Below are 19,985 nucleotides of genomic sequence, written 5' to 3' on the forward strand. Positions count from 1 at the left end.
GGTCCCTCAGACTCCCCTCTACCTATGGAGGGTGCCCATGTCCATTATGAGTGGTCCCCATAATTTAAAATCATTTAAATATGCTATTTTGCACTCTGGGCGATGTCTCTGGGCTTTGTCTGCATCGCCTAGAGATTTCAGCAAGGCTGAATCTCAGTGGGCTTGCACAGGGGTTTAACCCATGGTTAGGGCATTGTCCCCATATACCAATTAGAGCCTTTTAAGCACATTTCTAGAGGTGGGTCCTACAGTTATGGAGAGGAGAGAGATTACTTGCGATCCAGGCAGTACATTATGCTATGAGCTATGCAGTTGCAGGGATCAGCTATCCATCTTTTGACAGGTATGTAGGAAGGCATGCACAAGGTTTCTTCATCAATCCAAATCACTGGAGTGATACTCCATAGTGTACTTGGTTGCCTGGTCAGGGGTTCTTGTCCTTCAATCAAGATTGCAGTAAGTCAGGGGCAGGGTTTGACAGCCAAACCCCATTCTTTGGTACATATTCATATTAGAGCATCTGTGTACGTTATTTGAATCCGTAAAACACGATTAGATCATTTAATCAAAACAAAAATATAATATCTCATTTTATGACAAAATTTGTTTTGCAAAACTATTTACAAAATGGTACATGATCCTGATTCTTATCCAACCAGTCACAGACTACTCCCCTTGATCTTCCTCAATCGAGCAGTAGAGACCATGTTGAGTGACTCTTTCACTCACATAATATTTAGAAATTCTCAGAACACAGGCTTTAGTTCTCTTGAACCTTAGTCAGTGATGAACCAAAGAATACGTTCACATCATGTAGTGACAAGGCCCTCTCAAGTACTGGGTCTCAGTGATGCATGTCTATCCCAAACCTACGTCTGACAATAATACATGAGGCAATCAACAAAATAAGATTCTTCGCCAATACACACCCATGTGTGTACTCGCATTCGTACCCCAACATCAATATGTCTAAGCATACCCAACGTGACGACCATATGATAAGGGTGCCCAACCCAAACCCTAGTCGTGACTACCAATTTAAAGTGTAACTTATGGGCATACATTTCTTAAAAAGTTTATATCACATGTGATCATATTAAACAATGTATGAAATGTTTAATACAAAGTAAACTAGGTTGAACCGGTATAAACTGGGTTTGATGGACACACATATCCAACACCATGATCTTAATGAGTATGTCAAAGTAGCGTCATTGCACATCGACTTCATGACATTGTCTTATGTAATAAGGGTACTGAGGGATTATTATAATCCACGTAACTCATACAGTGACAAAACAGGGATCTATTTAGTCACTCTCACTATTGGTCGGTACAAGCACATACAATATAATATGTATGTTATGGCGTAACTCCCACTAAGGTGGGCATGTCACTCACAAAAATATAAACGCCATACGGATCTTAGTCTAGTCGCTGCGCCAAGCACCTAACCTGAGTTTCTAGCATAGTCACCCCCATGGTTTCTGCTTGAAACCTCACATCCGACTTTCAATAGGCTACATAGAAGTGTGGTATCTTCCATGTTGGACCAAATAAGATCTCATCTTAGCTCTAACTAAGGCACCATAAAGACAAATGCTTATAGGCTCATCTTGCTCGCTACCCACAAGCACTAAGTGGATCGACTCAATGCTTGGTGACATTTTTACAATAACAAACGAATGTGTACAAACAATATCTCTCAAATAAATATATCTCATAAATAAATGGAAGAGAGATAAAATAAATATCCATCCATAAAAGTCCCAAAGTAAAATACATATCAAATCTGTCTTAGTCCCAAGTTCCTAACATGAACAAGGAAAACATCTCTGGTAATGGGCTTCATCAAAGGATCAACAAACATACTGCCAATGGAGATATGTTTCAGGACAACTTCAGCTTGTGTGACCATGTCTCGTATGTAATGATATCGCATGTCAATGTGTTTCGCTCTCCCATGAAACTTAGGGTACTTCGTAAATTCCAGCGCTATCGTGCTATCATAATGTATAAGCATAACGTCATCTGAGTGAGCAGAAACATTAAGTCTCTGCAAGAACCTTCTAAGCCAAACGACCTCCTAAACTGCTACCGAACATGCGACATACTCTAACTCCGTCGTGGTTAGTGCAATGGAGGTCGGTTTCTTGCTACTCCAAGTAACAGTGCCACCTCCTAGGACAAATGCATACCCTGAAGTGGATTTGCGCTTGTCTCTGTCACTAGCCCAATCAACATCACTATAGCCCCTCAGTCTCAAATCTGAACCATTGTAGGTGAGCAAGAAGTCTGTAGTCCCACATAGGTATCGAAGGATCTTCTTTACAGCTTGCCAATGAACTGGTCCTGGGTTACTCTAATAACAACTATCCATGCCAACATCGAAGCATATATTTAGACATGTGCACATCATAAAGATCATGCATCAGTTTGGTGAATTGTTATTGAGTCGGTTACCTCACAGGAGTTAATCCAGAGGGCCGATAGGGCTGACTTGGGTAGGGAGATGCTAGAGCCGGCTGGTCCTCTCCGACAACTCAATGGGTGTATCGCGGGAACAGGTAACCAAGCCCACACCAGGGATACATGTATTGGGGATTGTTGTAGCACTAACCTGACTTAGTTGTATTGTTAGGTGGATAATAAATAATCTGGACTTGCATATCATGTAGGATCATGTGGATTGTGGTTGCATATGCATGCATGACGATATATGGCTCACACTTTGTTATACATGTTTTTCTTCTAGATGATTTTGCAGGTGGATGCCACTGTGGCATAGAGGCTCATTACGAGGAGGAGAGCCCTAATTGTTATGATGATATTGGCGTGGACCCCAACGAAGGTCATGCCGATGATGCGTGCAATCTCAGTGGTCATTGATGAAGACCAGTGAGGAGTGTACTTGATGCTTTTTGTCTTGGGGACTCTTTTTTGTTTTTCTAAGGAGTTTATCCCCGTCTTGCTTGTGGTGCAGTTTTAGTTTTCTTTCTTTTGGAGCTGGAGCTGAGTTATCTCACTATATATATATATATATATATATATGTATTTTCTTTTGGCTTTTGTTTTAGTTAGCTTTACCTTCTTAGTTTGTGGGTTGTACTGGGAAATGTTTCAAACTTATGAATATATGTATATCACCATCATTTCCCGTATCGCTACGCTTTCTCTTTTGTTATTATAATTGTAGTTTCTCTGTAGCACCCTGATCTTACTTGTAGTAATGTGATGCATGTGGGTCCGTGAATGTATTAACAGCTTCTAGATCCATGGGGTTCAGCGGATTATCGTTATGCAATTTGGGTCACCTACCTAATCCTCCTAGGGGTGGTTTGGGGTGTGACACAACGCCCCGACAGCATTCATGGACATAATGAATAGGGTATTCCATGATGTGTTAGACAAGTTCGTCGTTGTATTCATCGATGACATTTTGGTGTACTCTAAGAGTGAAGAGGAGCATGCTGGCTTCGTGTTGCAACGGTTGCAGAAGCACCAGCTGTTCGCTAAGTTCAATAAGGGCGATTTTGGCTTCACCAGATTGGATTTTTAGGGCACATCGTCGCCAAAGATGGCATTAAAGTAGACCCAGATAAGGTAAAGGCGGTTCTCGAGTGGGAGACCCCGAAGAATGCCACTAAGATCCAAAGCTTCTTGGGTTTAGCAAAATACTACCACCGGTTTATTGAGAATTTCTCGCGCATCTCGCCTATGACAAAGTAGGAAAAGAAAGGTGCAAAGTTTGAGTGGAACGACGCCTGCGAGAAAAGCTTCCAAGAGTTAAGGAATCAATTAGTGACGCCGCCAGTGTTGACTATTCCAGATGGCACCGGAGGAATGGTGATGTAGACCGTTGCATCCCGAACAGCATTGGGTGGCATGTTAATGCAAAAAGGTAAAGTGCTTGCCTATGCCTCAAGGCAGCTGAAGGAACACAAAAACAACTACCCCAAGATCTTCAATGATCACAAGAGTCTAAAGTATTTCTTCACCAAGAAGGAGCTAAATATGAGACAGAGACGGTGGTTGCAATTGGTGAAGGACTACGACTGTGAGATCAAATACCACCCTGGCAAGGCCAACGTAGTGGCGAATGCGTTAAGCTGGAAATCCCAAACCGCATCCCTCGCTTCTTTGGTTGTAAGCGAGCAACTGATAGAAGAAGCTTGGAAGTTCGATCTGGAACTTATGATTGAGGGGACGGCTATGCAATTAGCAACTATGGACATACAGTCGTCGATTCAGGAAGAGATAATTGAAAAGCAGCTCAACGACCCCGATCTAGCCAAGATAATCTGGGAAGTTCAACATGGAGTCCATAGGGACCCAAACTTCTCACTGGCCCATGACAGGGCATTAAAGTTCAAAGATAGATCGTATGTGCCTGACGACTATGAAGTGCAGGACCAAATTCTTAAGGAGGCACATAATTCACCCTATTCAATCCACCTCGGAAGTACAAAGATGTACAAGGATCTGAAGAAGTACTATTAGTCGATTGGAATGAAGCAAACCATAGCTATATACGTGTCCAAATGCCTAACCTATCAGCAAATAAAGGTGGAAAGACACCGACCGTCTGGATTGTTGCAGCCACTTCCTATTCCTGAATGGAAATGGGAAAGAATTACCATAGATTTTGTAACCAATCTACCCAACACCAGGAAAGGGATGAATGCAATCTAGGTGATTGTGGATGGGCTAACGAAAGCGGCTCACTTCATTCCCATCAGAATAAACTATTCGATGGAAAAGCTCGTCCAACTATACATTGAGAATGTAGTCCACTTACATAGCATACCTGTCAGCATTGTATCCGACAGGGATCTCCGATTCACCTCAAGATTTTGGAAAAGTCTACAGAAGGCACTAGGATCTCAACTAAACCTCAGCATGGCTTTCCATCCACAGATGGACGGACAGTCCGAAAGAACAATTCAGACTCTGGAAGACATGCTCCGAGCCTGCATATTGGAAATGAATGATAGTTGGGTTGCCCACATACCCTTGGTGGAATTTGCATACAACAATAGCTACCACTCCACCATTGGCATGGCACCATATGAAGTTTTTTATGGTCGAAAGTGCCAAACCCCATTGTATTGGGATGAAGTCAGAGAACGGAAGTATCTTGGGTCCGAAATGATACAGGCAACCTACGAGAAGGTAAATATAATTAGAGAAAAGATTAAAGCAGCCCAATCAAGACAGAAGAGTTATGCCAACAATCCGAGGAAGAATATTGAATTTAGAGTCTGAGAGAAGGTATTCCTCCGAGTGTCACCAACAAAAGAACTGCTATGCTTTAATAGGAAGGGCAAACTGAGTCCAAGATTTATCGATCCTTACGAAGTCCTCAACAGAGTGGGGACCCGTAGAGTATCGACTGGCATTACCGCCATCCTTGCAAGGCGTCCATAATGTTTTCCATGTGTCAATGCTAAGGAGGTACATCAACAACTCAACACATGTACTCTCAGCTGAACCTGAACAATTGGATGCGGATATGACCTATGAAGAGCAACCAACGGAGATATTGGACAGAAAGGAACATAATCTCCGTAACCGCACGATTGCATTCGTCAAGGCTCGATGGGGAAACTATCGCACAGAGGAAGCATCGTGGAAACGTGAAGAGGAAATGCGGGAAAAATATCCCCAACTATTTGAGCTACAAGGTAAGCCAATTTTGAGGATGAAATTTTTGTAAGGTGGGGAGAAATGTCAAGTATTTGAGTTTAAAAAAAATACCGCAAGCGTACGGGTCAATCGTAGCTACGGGTCGAACATGAGGAAATAAACCACTTTATTTAACTTTCTCAAGCAATGCAAAGTGAACAAATTGGCTGTTATAATGCAACTTCGAACCTAAACATGTATCTATTGCATAAACGACCTAACCACACAATCTACTTCCTTACACATTCACATCTAGCTTAAAATGAGACTAACGTGGAATTTGAATGAGGGAATTGAAATGACCTAAACTAAGCAACGATCATATAAAATAACACATCCACAAGTATAAATAAAAAGACCTGATTTTAAAATTTTAATACTAACTTAAAGTTGCAATTGAATTTTAAAAATTCTAAGGACCTAAATCTAGGAGATGGAATTATACCTTTCTTGAGAACAAAGTGCAGAAGCATGGTCTAGTCAATAGAAATTGGAACAAATACTCCCTTTGCTGAAATTGAAATATGATCTTGATGATGATGACGAATCCACACTTGAATCTTGAATAAAAGCTGATGAAGAACACACTCTCCTTCTCTTGAAACCCTAATCCTTGTCACTAGAACTAGAATACCTAAAGGTAGAGAGCTTGAAACTGGAATGAAACTGAATCTAGATCTAGATCTAGATCTAAACTAGAAAGCATGTAAAGGCTGAAATTAAATTTGCATAAAAAGAAAATATTAAAAAGCTTCAATTCAAAACTGAAAATAAAACTAATTCTAAGAAAGCATAGAAATCAAACTTGCTTTAAACTTGAAAGCTATTACGATGAAGAAATAAGATTAAAAGCCTAAAAGATGAGCTCAACACAAGCAAAAGGGTTAGGAAAAGAAAGAGCCTAAAAGAATTCATGGGAGAATGAGAGAGAGACTAAAAAAATTAAAAATTCAAAGCTAAGCATGCTCTCCATGTTTTCAAGGGGGGTATATAAAGGTGTGCAAGAGGATTTAGGGTTTACATAAAATAGGTGAGATGGAGGGCTAGGATTAGATCAAGGGGAGGAGAGAGAGATGTAGAGAATTCAGAGAAAGAGAGATGGAAGAGATTGGATCATGGAGGGCTTTTGGGGGGAGAGAAGATAAATTAGGGGATAGGGATTTTAAGGAGAAATGTGAGAGCCGTGGAGTGATGGGAGATCGATGTGGGCAGCATGTGTGAGAGGAGAGATTTTAGGAGAGAGAGGACGGGTTTTAGGAAAGAGAAAAAGAGATAAAATAGAAAAAAATGAAATAGAATAAGATAGAATAAAGATATGGGAGAGACAGATAGTAGGAGACCACGTGAAAGAGAAAAGAGAATAGAGAAGTAAAAAGGGGGTAAGGGAGGTGGAAAACTGAGGTGGCATAGAGAAAAAAGAAAGAAATTAGAAATAAAGAAAGAGGCAGAAGAGATCGTGGAGGGGTTAGGAGATGGGAGCCATGGACTTATTAGAGGGAAAGGAAGGATTTTAGGAAGGAGGTGAGGTGGCATAAGAGAAAACAAAATATAAGAGAGAGAAAAATCTTGGATAGGGATAGAGAGAGAGTGGGAGGGAAAAACGTGTGGGAGAGATAGGATTTTTTTTTTATTTATTTCTTCTCCTTTCCTATCTCTCTTACTATTTCTCCTCTCATACTTGTGCAAGCCTTCCCTTGGCCGATTCTTTGCTTGCTACCCAATTTAGGGTCAAACTTCTAATTTAGAGTGAAATTCCTCCTTTGTCCTTGGTTGTTTTAATGAAACTTCTTCCCATCCTGCCCTTGAATTTCGCGGATCACTGGAGGCTTGGTCTTCAAGGCCCATTAGTCCAGTCCATGTAAGTGATTGCATTAAATAAAATCGCGGTTTGGGCTTCCTTTAGCTTCTCTTTGGCCCATTATTCTTTTACGGCCCAAAAGTAATAATCGCTTGCATGATGGCCTAAACGAATGCGTACTTGAATTCTGTCATGTCCATCTAGGCTAAATTTTAGCTCTGAACATAGCCATGCAAAAACATTGGGCAGCTTCACGCGTAAATTTGAAGATTCAGCTCCCAATAGCATAAAATGACCAAAAAGACCTAAAACCTGAAAAACACAGAAAAATACCCGAGTAGCTCCATAAAATGTGAGTAAAATGCATGCTTATAAACCTAAGATTTCACATATTAATGTGCTCATCAGATTCCCCCACACTTAGACTTTGCTCATCCTTAAGTAAAGCAAAAAGATAAACTAACCTAGAATGCAAAAAAAAAAAAAACCCTAACTCACTTTTGTGGCAATCACGGTTGCACTTAGCATGTGCAACAAGCCCTTTAAACCCTTAGGTTACCCCTAGTGGATGAGTGAGGTCTCGTGGGTGTTTGCAGAAAATATACACCCAAAATTTAATTGTAAATCCATACCATGGCCAAGAAAAAAAGTGCAGCCACTTAAAATTAAAATTAATTTACTATGAGATTTTCAGATATTCCCCCACAATTGAACTTTATTATCCCACTCTGAGTTGGAAAATTATCACACATCTAACTTAGGGAGGTTTAGGGTAAGGTGAGTCATACTGTTTTTCCTTGAGATTAGATCAAGTAGGTCATCTAGGCTACAAAAGATTTCAGCTCGAAACCTTGGTAGAACCTTTAAACACATGCACAATTTCAATTTCACTTTGATTTTACTTGCCATATTTTTCCAAGTATTGAACTCAAATGTCCCTCCACTACAAATGGCTTGAATGACATGCAAGGCTTGCACCAAACACCCAAGTTAATAAGTAGTGTTGGAATAGATTCTCAGTGCATATATCATTTGATTACCACATTGTGGCTTTAGATATTGATGCAGTATGAGTTCAAAATTTTAATTTATTTTTTTTTTTTTTTCTACTCCAATTTGTGCAATGTCCTGACCTCTTAAGCTTTCTAAGTGGCTCTTGTAGCGAGCTTTAGGCCAATTACTCTCAAACCAGACGGCTTTAAGGAATTAGGTGTAAAACACCCCTCGGGCTTACTTACTCAAACCAAATAGGCTACAAGCCAAGACTGAATCAAAGCGCAAATATATATTTTCTTTTTTGGCTATCAACTATATCATGCAAGTGTATCATGGTTCAACCTTAGCACCTAACCAAAACTCGTGTAAACAGGATGATTAAAAAAATTGGCTCTCTCAATAGACAGTACTTTAAAGGAATTTACAATCCCTTTGATCGGTATATTCCAATTCCCTCCTCAGTGCATAATTTTTATTACTTCAAAGTGCTGGATATTTGGATGCTCTCAAAGTCTTCAGAAAAGTAAATTAAAGATGCTACACACTCGCTCTCAAACCAAAGTAAAGACTACAATTCGATTAAATTCCCCCCATACTTAAATTATGCAGTGTCCTCAATGCATGCAGAAATAAAAATAAGGACAAAGAAGAGGGGCATACCTGATATGTTCATGAATGCTTCGTATAGAGAGGTTCATGGAGATCCATGACCTCTTCAGAAACAGTTGGCAACTCCAAATAGGGCTTAAGGTGCTGGCCTTTGACTTTGAAAATCTCATCATTGCTTGGATTCAAAATCTCAATAGCACCATGTGAAAACACTTGATGAACAATATTTGGGCCATCCCAACGGGATCTCAACTTACCAGGGAAGAGATGCAATCTTGAATTATAAAGCAAGACCTTGTCGCCTACTTGAAATGATTTCCAGAGAATATTTTTATCATGGAAGGCTTTGGTCTTTGCCTTGTAAATTCAAGCATTGTCATAGGCATCATTTTGAAGTTCCTCCAACTCAGATAGTTGGAGTTTTTTACAGTAGGGAGATAGACCAAGATTAGTCTTGTATGCGGTCCAATGAGCCCATAAGGCATCTACCAATCAGTTAGACCAATCCTTGCAATTCGGATTAACGGTTTTCTCTAAGATTTGCTTGATTAGCCTATTAGACATTTCCACTTGGCCACTAGTTTGGGGGTGATAAGGGGTGGCCAATTTATGGGTGATCCCATATTTCTTCATGAGGGCCTTGAAGGGTCTATTGTAAAAATGTTTACCCCTATCACTAATTAAAGCACATGGTGTACTAAAGCGGGAAAAGATATGCTCTTTAAGAAATTTGACCACCACTTTGTGGTCATTAGATTTACAAGCTATGGCCTCTATCCATTTGGAAACGTAATCTACCGCCAATAAAATATACAAATTCCCAAAAGAGTTCAGGAACAGTCCCATAAAGTCAATACCCCAAACATAAAAAATCTCCACAACAAGAATAGGATTTAGGGGCATCATGTTTCTCCTAGTTACTCGGCCCGAAGATTAGCAAGCTTTACAAGTCTTGCAATAAAGGAAAGCATCCCTAAAAAGGGTAGGCCAGTAAAAATCGGACTGAAGAAGTTAGCAGCCATTTTCTTGGGACCAAAATGACCCCCACAAGCATGATCTTGACAAAACGATAGAATAGGATTCTGCTCATGCTTAGGGACACATCTCTTGATGATCTGATCAAGACTTGTCTTGAATAAGTAAGGGTCGTCTCAAAAGAAAAATTTTACCTGTGATTGAAACCGGTACTTTTCTTGGGTGGACCAATGGTCAGGTGTTACACCCGTCACAAGGTAGTTCACAATGTCAGCATACCAAGGTTCATTCATAACGATCAATAATTGCTCATCATGGAAATGCTCACTAATGGGTCAATCATCCTTCCTTGCATTGTTCAATCGGGATAGGTGGTCTGCAACCAAGTTTTTCGTCCCTTTCTTATCCCTTATCTCTAAGTCAAACTCTTGAAGAAGCAAAACTCAATGGATGAGGCGGGCTTTGGCATCTTTCTTACCCAGAAGATACTTAATGGTAGAATGGTCAGTATAAACAATAACATGTGAGCCCACTAAGTATGAGCAAAATTTCTCCAAAGCAAAAACCACAACTAAAAATTCCTTCTCATTGGTAGTGTAGTTGAGTTGGGCATCGTTTAGAGTTCTACTAGCATAGTAGATCACAATGGGTAATTTATTGAGTCTTTGACCTAGGACAGCACCAATAGCAAAGTCTGACGCACCACACATAAGCTCAAATGGTTCAGCCCAGATAGGAGCTTGAATGATGGGGGTTATGGTCAATTCCTTCTTCAACTTTTCAAAACTCTGAAATACATCACCATGCATGCACATGCAATCACAACCATATGAGTCCTACATGAGGTGCAGTTCATTTTATTTATTAGCCACCTAACATCACAATTAAGGCAGGTTAGTACTACTACAATCCCCAATACATATATCCCTGGTGCGGGCTTTTAACCCCTTCCCGCGATACACCCATTGAGTTGTCAGAGAGGACCAGTCAGCTCCTGCATCAGTCACCAAGGTCAGCCCGACCAGCCCTCTAGGATTAACCTGTGAGGCATCCATCCTTTTTATCACTTTTCTTTTCTCTGGCTTATAGCCCATAATCACCCTTTCGATGCAATAACATTTCTTTCTTTTCTTTTCTTTTCTTTTCTTTTCTCATTCATATGGTCACTCCCATAGGCATCCAACACCTTAACCCCTGTTGGCAAGGGTGCATAGCACGGGTGATGAAACTCTAGCCCAATGCATCTATATGGCATTATATGAGTCTGGTGGTGTCAACTGCATCCCATTCTACGGGCTACCACAGGCCTCATTTCCAAGCCGGCTACGGCATCTGGTCTAACAATTCACTTACAGCATACAATGTTCATTCACAGATTCCAGCAATCAACACATCATTGTTTCAGATTTCAAGATTTATGAAATAAGTAAATAGCACAATACTATTATGTTATAATTTATTTTAGCATATTAGTTATATTACATTTACATACACGGTGACATTTCACTTACCTTGGCCTAGTCCTACTGGTTTAGTTGTTGGTTCAATTTCGGCCGGTGTCTAGCTGTGCACCTCGAGCACGGGATCAATTCCTAATTTATTAAATAAAAAGTGTTAATTAATATTCAAAGCTATTTTGGATAATCTAGTGTTGGTCTAGGCTCACTGGTCTGACTCGGTGTTCAGTCTGGTGTTACTTGGAATTCTTCGGATCTTGCATTGGGCTTTCGGGTCCATGTCCCTGTGCATCATCCAGAGATGTTGAATAGAGTCGGATTTGGTATATAACAGTATGGTCAGTTTTACATGGTCAAGATAGTCATACAAAATAGTTCCCAGGTTAGCAGTTCAGCAGGACCAACCCTGGCATGGTTACCAGGCCCTGTGGGGCCCACTTGGGTACCCAAGATATGGATATCACTAAACAGATGTGAAGAGGGGTATTTTAGTCATTTACCACCATCACACACTGTATATAGCCCATTGGTGAAGGCCCATAGAGATTGGATAGCAATACAACCCAAAATTAATCTCTGGGCGATTCACTGGGTGATTGGGCCAATCGCCCAAGGCATCGTTGAGAGCCTGTTTGAGACGAGTTCTGGGCTATTTTCTTGGATTTTGCTACATGGGATGCCATGGGGTCGATCATGATTGCATGTGATGATTATGGACCACATTTGGAGTGGAAACCAATAATTCCAGTGGTCCTTGGCTTGGTTCATCCCTTTGGAAACCAAGAGCTGTCCAGACAGCTCAGAGAACAGCAACCCAGGCTATGTTCCAGCTTAGAGCCACGGTTTGGTCTGCATGCAAGGGTATGTTTATGCATAAATTTATGGTAGGATGTTGTTCCTACACAAATCCAACCTAGGATCAACTTGCATGTAAGGGATCCATGCCCAGACTGCCTGTTCTGGGTGCAACTGGGTAGTGCAGTCCGGCACAGAGACTGATTTCAGTCTCAGCAATATATTAGTAACAAAGTCACATATAAAATGCTTAGATCTTACATGCAATAGCTTTGCATGTCAGATCTGAGGCATCCCAAGGCAGCCCCCCAGGTGTTCTGGGCTTTCTTTAGCGAGATACACCATCTCAGAGCTGGGATCCATAGAGATATTCAGAGGGTAGTAGCATGAGGTGGTAAAATGGTCACCTGAGGATGAATGGGCTGCAGGAACAGAGGGCTGAATGCGGCAGTTCTATGCTCTCCTCCTTCCTTTCCTCTTCTCCTTCTCTTCTTCTTCCTTTTTCCCTCTCTTCCTCTCTTTCTCTCCTTTTCTGTCCAGCTGGGCAGTAAAACGAAAATGAAGTCTACCCCCTCCTATTTATAGTGCTGGCCCCTACTAAGGTCTGTTTGGATTTGTGCCCCTCCTTCTAGAATGCATTTTTAACTTGATTCTGGGTCATTCTGGCTGCACAGGTGGGGTCTACTTGGTACCAAGGGTGGGTAATGGCTCCTAAAATTCCCATCTACCCCTACGGTGTGTTCATGGTCTGTATGGGTGGTCCCCACATGTTTGGAGTCCAAAATATACACTTCAGCCACTTTGGGCGATTCTCTGGGTGATTGGGCCAATCGCCCACTGCATTGCCTAGAGAATACAACAATGTTGTATAGGCCCTGTGCTTGCACAGGTGTTTGGCCCAGGGCTTGGGCTTTGCACCAACACCTCACCTAGGGTTTAATACACATCTGTACAGGTGTGGGCCCCACATTTATAGATAGGAGAGAGAATACCTGGGGTGTATGCAGTACATCATGCTGTGGGCAATGTAACTGCATGGGTCTGCAATCCATCTTCTGGCAGGTATATAGGAGGATATCCTCAGAGGTTCAACTACTAGAGTGATGCCCCACAGTGTGTTTGGGTGACAAGTCAGAGGTCCCTGTCCTTCATCCAAAATTTTTCAGTCGGTCAAGGGCAGGCTTGATGATGAGCACATTAATGTGTGAAATCTTAGGATCATAAGCATGCATTTTATTCACATTTTATGGAGCTACTCGGGTATTTTTCTGTGTTTTTTAGGTTTTAGGTCTTTTTGATCATTTTATGCCATCAGGAGCTGAATCTCCAAATTTACATGTAAAGCTTCCCAATGTTTTTGCATGGCTATGTTCAGAGCTAAAATTTAGGCTAGATGGACGTGACAGAATTCAAGTACGCATTCGTTTAGGCCATCATGCAAGTGATTATCACTTTCGGGCCGTAAAAGAATAATGGGCCAAAGAGAAGCTAAAGGAAGCCCAAACCAAGATTTTATTTAATGCAATCACTTAATTGGGCTGGACTAATGGGCCTTGAAGACCAAGCCTCCAATGATCCGCGAAATTCAAGGACAGGATGTGAAGAAATTTCATTAAAACAACCAAGGACAAAGGAGGAATTTCACTCTAAATTAGAAGTTTGACCCTAAATTGGGCAGCAAGCAAAGAATCGGCCAAGGGAAGGCTTGCGCAAGTTTGAGAGGAGAAATAGTAGGAGAGATAGGAAAGGAGAAGAAATAAATAAATAAAATAAAAAAATCCTATCTCTCCCACATGTTTTTCCCTCCCACTCTCTCTCTCTCATCCCTCTTTCCTATTTTCTCTCTCCCTATCCACGATTTTTCTCTCTCTTATATTTTTCTTTTCTCTTATGCCACCTCACCTCCTTCCTAAAATCCTTCCTTTCCCTCTAATAAGCCCACGGCTCCCATCTCCTAACCCCTCCACGATTTTCTCTTCTGCCTCTTTCTTTATTTCTAATTTCTTTCTTTTTTCTCTATGCCACCTGACTTTTCCATCTCCCTTACCCCCTTTTTACTTCTCTATTCTCTTTTCTCTTTCAGGTGGTCTCCTATTATCTGTCTCTCCCATATCTTTATTCTATCTTATTTTATTTCATTTTTTTTCTATTTTATCTCTTTCTCTCTTTCCTAAAACCCCTCCTCTCTCTCCTAAAATCTCTCCTCTCACACATGCTGCCCACATCCATCTCCCGTCTCTCCACGGCTCTCACGTCTCTCCTTAAAATCCCTATCCCCTAATTTATCTCCTCTCTCCCCAAAAGCCCTCCATGATTCAATCTCTTCCATCTCTCTTTCTCTCAATTCTCTACATCTCTCTCTCCTCCCCTTGATCTAATCCTAGCCCTCCATCTCACCCACTTTGTGTAAACCCTAAATCCTCTTGCACACCTTTATATACCCCCTTGTGAAAACGTGGAGAGCATGCTTAGCTTTGAATTTTTTTTTTTTTTAGTCTCTCTCTCACTCTCCCATGAATTCCTTTAGGCTCTTTCTTTTCCTTACCCCCTTGCTTGTGTTGAGCTCATCTTTTAGCCTTTTAATTTTTGTTCTTCATTGTAATAGCTTTCAAGTTTAAAGCAAGTTTGATTTCTATGCTTTCTTAGAATTAGTTTTATTTTCAATTTTGAATTGAAGCTTAGTAATATTTTCTTTTTTATCCAAACTTAATTTCAGTCTTTACATGCTTTCTAGTTTATATCTAGATCTAGATTCAGTTTCATTCCAGTTTCAAGCTCTCTACCTTTAGGGATTCTAGTTCTAGTGACAAGAATTAGGGTTTCAAGAGAAGGAGAGTGTGTTCTTCATCAGCTTTTATTCAAGATTCAAATGTGGATTCGTCATCATCATGAAGATCAAGTTTCAATTTCAGCAAAGGGAGTATTTGTTCCAATTTCTATTGAGTAGATCAAGCTTTTGCACTTTGTTCTCAAGAAAGGTATAATTCCATCTCCTAGATTTAGGTCCTTAGAATTTTTAAAATTCAATTGCAGCTTTAGGTTAGTATTAAATTTTAAAAATTAGGTCTTTTTATTTATGCTTGTGGATGTGTTATTTTATATGATTGTTGCTTAGTTTAGGTCATTTCAATTCCCTCGTTCAAATTCCACATTAGTCTCATTTTAAGCTAGATGTGAATATGTTAGGACGTAGATTGTGTGGTTAGGTCATTTATGCGGTAGATGCATGTTTAGGTTCGTAGTTGCATTATATCAGCCAATTTGTTCACTTTGTGTTGCTTGAGAAAGTTAAATAAAGTGGCTTATCTCCTCGTGTTCGACCTGTAGCTACGATTGACCCGTACGCTTGCGGTATTTTTTTTTAACTCAAACAACTTTTTGGCTCTGTTGTTGGGGAGATAATTGTCCATTTTATTTTTCCCTCTTGAGTAAATCGAAGTGATTTTATTTTCTTTTGTTTTGTTTTCTTAAAAAGAAAAAAAGAGAAAACCTCATCTTGTTTCTCTTCTGTTTCAAAGGATATGTACTCAATCAAAAAAATTTTATATGCCCAAACCCAGCCAATCTTGGTGTACCTCATAGGATTTCATCACCTTTGATGCTACCCCTTGATTCGTTTGGGTGGTTTGGATTGGCATGTGACCTATTTTTGGAGGTGACCAACTTTGATAACAGGAAAGGAACATAGTGAGTGTCTTTGATTGGAAACAAAAATATATAGTGGTCCTCCACTCTACATCAGAATCCACTTGGAGTCGCACGTAGGAGGCTATTGAAGACTATACGGATTCCCTTGCTGTCAACCTATATGGCAACCTTACAGCTTTGGAATCATTGTTTCAATCTTTGAGGGGCAGATGCACCAACTATCTTGAGCTCCCTCGTGTTTTCAGTGTTTTTTTCTAGTCTTTTTATTTTTCTTTATAATTAAAAAAAAGAAAAAAAAAAAAAAAAAAGGAGACTTCTTAATATGTTTAGGTGGCTAAAATGTGGACCCGTGACTCAACTAACTGTCTTGTTAAAATATTACCTCCACCACCTTTGACCATGGTTGACCAATCTCAGCCTAGGACTCTTAAGGATAGGTTCTACCCTACTAGGGCTACACAGCCTTCCTGCATCAGTCTACCAGTTACTACAGGAAATAATTATGAACTCAAGACCAACTTCATTAGTATGTTGCTCCATTTCCATGGGATGGCCAATGAAGATGCCTATCTCTTCCTTAGGGAATTTGAGGAGGTTTGTGTTATGATTAAAGTCCAAAATTTATCTGATGATGTAGTTGGACTACGGTTCATAACCTTTGCTCTGAAGGACCATGCTAAGAAGTGGCACTATGGACTGCCGACTAATTCCATTACTACATGGGATCAGTTTACAATTGTCTTCTTGAGAAAGTTTTTCCCTCTTCACAAAACCAATAAACTCAAGAGTGACATTCTTCAATTTATGCAGAAATCGCATGAGTCCTTCTCTAGATTCATGGAAAGGTTCAAGGATCTCCTGTTAGAATGCCCTCACCATGGTATTGACTTGTGGCAAATTTGTCAAATCATTTATGAGGGCATTGACTTTCAGACCAAGCAACTTTTAGAGTCTATGTGTCCTCCAGGATTTACCTCTTTTACTGATGAGAATGAGGCTTGGACCTTTTTGACCAACTTGACTAATAAGACTAGGGAATGGGAATCAACCCAAGAGGTTGAAAGGACCACTAAGGGTTACCTCATTGAGGGTGTTCCAGCCAAAGAAGCCAAACTAGATAGCCTCATCAAAAGGTTGGAATCCATAGTTCCTACGGAGCCCATCCCGGTTAACCAAGTCAACCATGTTTCCATGTGCAGTTGGTGCCATACACCGGGTCATCTTATGGAGGAATGCCCTAACACCTTTGTGGATAATTCCAACACTGAGAATGTAAGTAATCTTTACCAGAATAATCCATATAGTAATACTTACAATCCAGGATGGAGAAATCACCCTAATTTCTCCTGGAAAGGGAACCAAGTAGGCCCATCTAACTTTCACCATCAAAGCCAGCTTGGTCTCCAAAGGCCTAATTTTACACCACAAAGCCCAAGTCTGTCTCCTCATTCCCTTCCCCCTCGTCCTCATTTAGGACCTTCAATAAATTTCGCTAGGCCACCTCTTCTTGCACCTTATCAGTAACCCCCTGGGTTTACCAATACTGGAGAGGCGGCAAGAATAAGTGAGCTGGAGAAAAACATGGCCCTTCACATGACAAACCATAATACTATGGAAAAGCAACTCACCCAGCTTGTTACAATCATGTATAAGAGAGAAAAAGAAAAATTGCCTAGCCAACCTGAGCCGAATCCTAAACATCAGACTCTAATTCAGCAAGGAACCCAAGCTCCTCAGCTCAATGTTGCAAAATCTAGTCTTTACCATCTGACATTCCTGTTGACATTCCAGTTTCATCTGATGAACCTAAAGAAATTCAAGATGATTCTTTTGAGAAAGTTAAAGGAATCACCCTTGAAAGAGTGTATACTCCACCTGCCCCATTCCCAAATAACAATCATGTATAAGAGAGAAAAAGGAAAATTGCCTAGCCAACCTGAGCCGAATCCTAAACATCAGACTCTAATTCAGCAAGGAACCCAAGCTCCTCAGCTCAATGTTGCAAAATGTCAACCACATCTAGGGCCCTCTAGCCAGATTAATGCAGTATATGCTTTATGGAGTGGCCGTGAGTATCAACAGATTAGTACCCCTCAGTCTTTACCATCTGACATTCCTGTTGACATTCCAATTTCGTCTGATGAACCTAAAGAAATTCAAGATGATTCTTTTGAGAAAGTTAAAGGAATCACCCTTGAAAGAGTGTATACTCCACCTGCCCCATTCCCAAATAGGTTGGTTAGCAAGAAATCTCCTTCTGTGGAGAAAATACTTGATGTCTTTAAATAGGTTCAGATGAACATCCCTTTATTGGATGCTATAGCCCAGGTCCCCACTTATGCAAAAGTCCTCAAAGACTTATGTACCCGGAAGCAGACCACCAATGTGCCCAAAAAGGCATTCTTGGCTGCTCACGTTAGTTCTCTCATCGCATAGCCAGTAGCAGCCAAGCATAAGGACCCAGGGAGCCCCACCATATCTTGCACTATAGGCAACACCACTATTGATCATACCTTATTAGACCTTGGTGCAAGTGTAAACCTGCTGCCTTTTCATGTCTACCAACAATTGGGATTAGGAGAGCTAAAACCCACTAGAATCACCCTTCAGCTTGCAGATAGATCGGTAAAAACTCCTAAGGGGATGGTTGAGGATGTCCTACTTAAGGTTGGGGAGTTTGTATTCCCTGTGGATTTTATTGTCCTAGATAGCCAATCTGTTACAAACTTCAATGACCAAATCCCTATCATCTTGGGTATACCATTCCTTAGTAATGCTTTAATCAATTGTAGGAGTGGTCTCATGAAATTATCTTTTGGCAACACATCTGTAGACTTTCATGTGTTTAGGTTGGGCAAGCAACCCAATATAGATGAGGAGGTACATATGCTTCAGGGATTCCCCGATGACGTTGAAACTTTCTTTGAAATTGATTTTGATTCAAAATTTTAGGAGTATATGGAGGAATTAGAAGGTGTTGATGATACCATCTTGTCTGAGGTCTGGAGCATCCAACCGCCTGTGGAGCCCCTTGGACCCCTATCCACCTCCATTCCTAAACCCTCCATTATTGAGCCCCCCCACATTAGAGTTGAAAGAGTTGCCCTCCAACCTAAAATATGCCTTCCTAGGACAAGATTAGACTCTCCCTGTCATTATTGCCTCTGATCTGACTTCTAGTCAAGAAGAAGAGTTGATCAAGCTCCTGAAAGAACATAAGGAAGCCATAGGTTGGTCCATGTAGGATATCAAAGGTATTAGCCCCTCCATTGTTCAGCATCATATACATCTTATGGAGGGTTCCAAGCCCTCAAAAGAACCACAAAGGAGGGCTAATCCTGTCATGAAAGAGGCAATCAAGAAAGAGGTCCTAAAGTTCTTAGACCATGGGATCATCTACCCCATTTCTGATAGCTAGCGGATGAGTCCAGTGTAGGTAGTACCTAAGAAATCTGGTGTCACTGTAGTTGCTAATGCCGATAATGAATTGATTCCAACTCGTGTCCAAACAGGGTGGAGAGTGTACATTGACTACAGAAAACTGAATGCGATAACATGGAAGGACCACTTCCCTTTGTCTTTTAACGACCAGATATTAGAGAGGCTAGCAGGACATGAGTATTATTGCTTCCTTGATGGATGCTCTGGCTATAACCAGATCCCTATTGCCCTTGAAGACCAACATAAGACCACGTTCACATGCCCTTATAGAACCTTTACTTACCGGCGTATGCCCTTTGGGCTTTGGAACCCCCTGCTATATTCCAGCGGTTCATGATGAGTATCTTCTCTGATATGGTAGAGCACTTTCTGGAAGTGTTTATGGATGATTTTTCTATTCATGGCTCTACCTTTGCTGATTGTTTGCATCACCTTTCTTTGGTTTTAAAAAGATGCAGAGAAAAGAATCTAGTCTTAACTTGGGAGAAATGCCATTTTATGGTAAAACAGGGCATAGTACTTGGACATGTAGTATCCAAAGAAGGAAATCAGGTACAAATCAACGCTTGAAGGAGGCTTTG

At 40.8% G+C, this 19,985-nt stretch overlaps 1 non-coding gene across 1 annotated transcript; it reads right to left on the reverse strand.

Annotated features, from left to right (window-relative positions):
* Positions 1 to 16,740: 16,740 nt before the first annotated feature.
* Positions 16,741 to 16,847, reverse strand: LOC122660640. Its single transcript, XR_006332747.1, has one exon. It is a non-coding gene; the product is annotated as a small nucleolar RNA R71 (small nucleolar RNA).
* Positions 16,848 to 19,985: the final 3,138 nt, after the last annotated feature.

Source organism: Telopea speciosissima, chromosome 4 (genome assembly GCF_018873765.1).
Source record: "Telopea speciosissima isolate NSW1024214 ecotype Mountain lineage chromosome 4, Tspe_v1, whole genome shotgun sequence".
NCBI lineage: Eukaryota > Viridiplantae > Streptophyta > Magnoliopsida > Proteales > Proteaceae > Telopea > Telopea speciosissima.